This window comes from Apium graveolens, chromosome 1 (genome assembly GCF_009905375.1).
Source record: "Apium graveolens cultivar Ventura chromosome 1, ASM990537v1, whole genome shotgun sequence".
Lineage (NCBI taxonomy): Eukaryota > Viridiplantae > Streptophyta > Magnoliopsida > Apiales > Apiaceae > Apium > Apium graveolens.
Window position 1 is genome coordinate 196,945,516 of NC_133647.1, and position 2,942 is coordinate 196,948,457.

General features: G+C 32.2%; 1 pseudogene; it reads left to right on the forward strand.

Moving 5' to 3' along the window:
- The first annotated feature begins 1,296 nt into the window (after window positions 1-1,296).
- Window positions 1,297-2,698, forward strand: LOC141677005 (uncharacterized; annotated as a pseudogene).
- The last annotated feature ends 244 nt before the right edge of the window (window positions 2,699-2,942 follow it).

Here is a 2,942-nt window from a genome sequence, read left to right on the forward strand (position 1 = left end):
AAATATTAAGAATAATATCTTATTAAATTAATATTTATGTAGATAAAAAAGTATTAATAAATGAATTAATATTGATAAAGGGCAAAAAGGGAAATGGAGTATGTGGGCGGCAGACGCAATGAAACATAGGGGCAGTGGCGGATCCCAGCCATCCGTTTTTTGCTTTAACGGTCCTGATTTGTTGGTTGTAAGTGGTCCTTATCCAGCTGTGGCTGTGGATAGGGATCCTTAAAAAAATATAATATATATGATTAGAGAATATATTCGAAATTCTTCCGAAATAGGTAACATTACTCCTCTGAAATAGGTATCGCTAACTTGCTTTAACCATTAATAAAGATGTAAATGCAGGTGGGTTAAAATAAAATTAATAACAATAAAATATGATTTTCTATCAAAAAAATAATAAAATATGAACAGAGTTTTATTCTGTTTTGACTTGTTGCCAAACGTATATCCATGTAGAAAGATTCGCCTGTGAACGGGTTACAGTGTTTTTACGTGTGATTGTGACTATTGTTAGTTTTTAGATGTGACAAAAATGTGTCCTGTTTAATTTGATTGTGTGTTAGATTCTCGTGTCAGATGTTTGTTTTTCCGAAACTATTGCAATTAATTCACACAAATTAAATCAATGAGTGTGCAATAACATGTTAAAGAAGCCATCACCATATCACTTCATAGTTCATTTGTTGGAAGAAATTATTATTTTTTAAAATGATAATGTGTACACATATTTTTTTATAAAATAAATATAAATATCAACTTTTTATCATGTCATGTATCGAATGAAATGTTAAATAAGAAAATTTATAAATATTACGTAAATAAATATTTGTTTATTTGATTTAAAATCCAAATTCTTTTTAAGTGATTGTACTTCTTTCCATCCTTCTTGAGATTCCGTCGGCTCATACAAGTCTTGATTTTAACATAAATTCAAATCAAATGTTAAATAGTATAATTTATAAATATTGGATAAATAAAAATTTATTTAACCCAATTCAAAATCTGATTTTTTAAGTGATTATACTCCTTTCCATAAATCTTCATGAGATTGAGTCAAAGAAATGGGATTAATACAAATCTTGATTTTAAAATAAATTCAATTCAAAAATTAAATCGAATAACTTACAAATATTCGATAAACAAAACTCGATTCAATCCAATTCGAAATCCGAAATCCTATCTTAATTAACTGTACTCCTTTCCATCCCGTGACTCATTTTACTGATCTGCCCTGCCAGCTGGCCCCTGCCCATAATTAGCCCCTAATCTTAAGCATCACTCCTCTTTACCCATTAACAGTTTCATTACACGCCTACCTTAAAACTAGTCTCAACTCTTGTGTCTTTTCTTTAACTTCAACATAACACAACACAAACCCAAGACTTAAAAACACCTGCACATGTTTCCAACCCAGTTTCACAACATGGGTTTGTAAAATCTCATCTCACATTGTCTGAAAATCACACAAAACATTCTTAATTTCTTACACATACCCTTTTCATTTCTATCATTCTTACACATACCCTTTTCATATTTTGCTGTTTTAAGGTTTATAAAATGAGGGATTCATTGTCTTGTTTTGGTGAAAATGGTGTTCAAGTTGCTGATACTTCTTGTTCAAGTTCATCTGTAAGTAAAGCTTCACAAAATTTAGTTACTTGTACTTATCAGTGTAAATTGGTTGGTAAATCTTGTTTTATTACTTGTTTCTTGGAGTAAGAATTTGATGGGTCATTGTTTAAGTGTTGAGATTGATGATTTTTTGCTTAAGTGTTTGTGTAAAGTTGAGATTAAGCCTAGTTTGTTCTTTAGGAAGAAAGGGTTTAAGTGTATTGATGTGAATTCTTGCAAGATTTATGTTTATTGGGATTTTTCGATTGCGAAATTCGGGCAAGGGCCTGAGCCTATTGAGGGGTTTTATGTTGGAGTTGTGTGTAAGGGTGAGATGGTTTTGGTGGTTGGAGATTTGAAGAAAGAGGCTTTGAAGAAAAGTGGTGCAGTGCCTTCTTTGTTTAATTCGATGTTTGTTTCGAAGAAGGAGCATGTTTTTGGGAAGAAGGTGTATGGGAGTAAAGCTGCGGTTTAGTGATAATGGAGAGGTGCATGATCTTGTGATTGAGTGTGATGAGAATGGGGTTGATGATCCTTGTCTTGTTGTAAGATTGGATAGTAAGCCGGTGATGAAGGTTAGGCATTTGAGATGGAAGTTTCGTGGTAATCAGACTATATTGGTTGATGGGCTTCCTGTGGAAATCTTTTGGGATGTTCATAATTGGTTATTTGGTACAACTTTGGGGAATGCAGTTTTCATGTTTCAGACTTGTTCGTCAGCGGAGAAATTGTGGACTGGTGAGACCTTGTTAGATACCTCGGAACGACAGTGGTCTTGTTCGCAGAGTTTTAAGGAGTCTAAAGTATCCGGTCTTGGTTTTTGTTTAACATTGTATGCTTGGAAGAATGAATAGGTGTGAATCTTTAGAATAAGTTGCAGTTCTCGGTCAGAAGATTTTGATATCGTCGATCAATATCCAAGATGAATCATTGCCGGGATCAGAAGGTCTAAATGTTTGCTTGATTATTTGGTTTTTAATTAGTTTATTAGAATGTTAAAACTTTAGTTGGTACTTCTTACATTACTCAATTCAAGATTGTGTTTTTTTCTTTTGCTAATTACACAATATGTTTTACTTCTACTATCTTATGTTTTACGTTTACAAATGTTATTTTCTTTGCGCTTGCTTGGATGATTGAACATTCATAAATTATGTTTGACATTTAATACAGATGAATGAAATAGACATATTTCATACATGTGGTTTGCGATATACATGGCTGAATGACACCTGATGTTATGATTTGTGGCTAGATGTAATTTACAGTTAACATTTATCCATCACATTATTGATTTTACTGGGAATAATCATAGTTCTGAT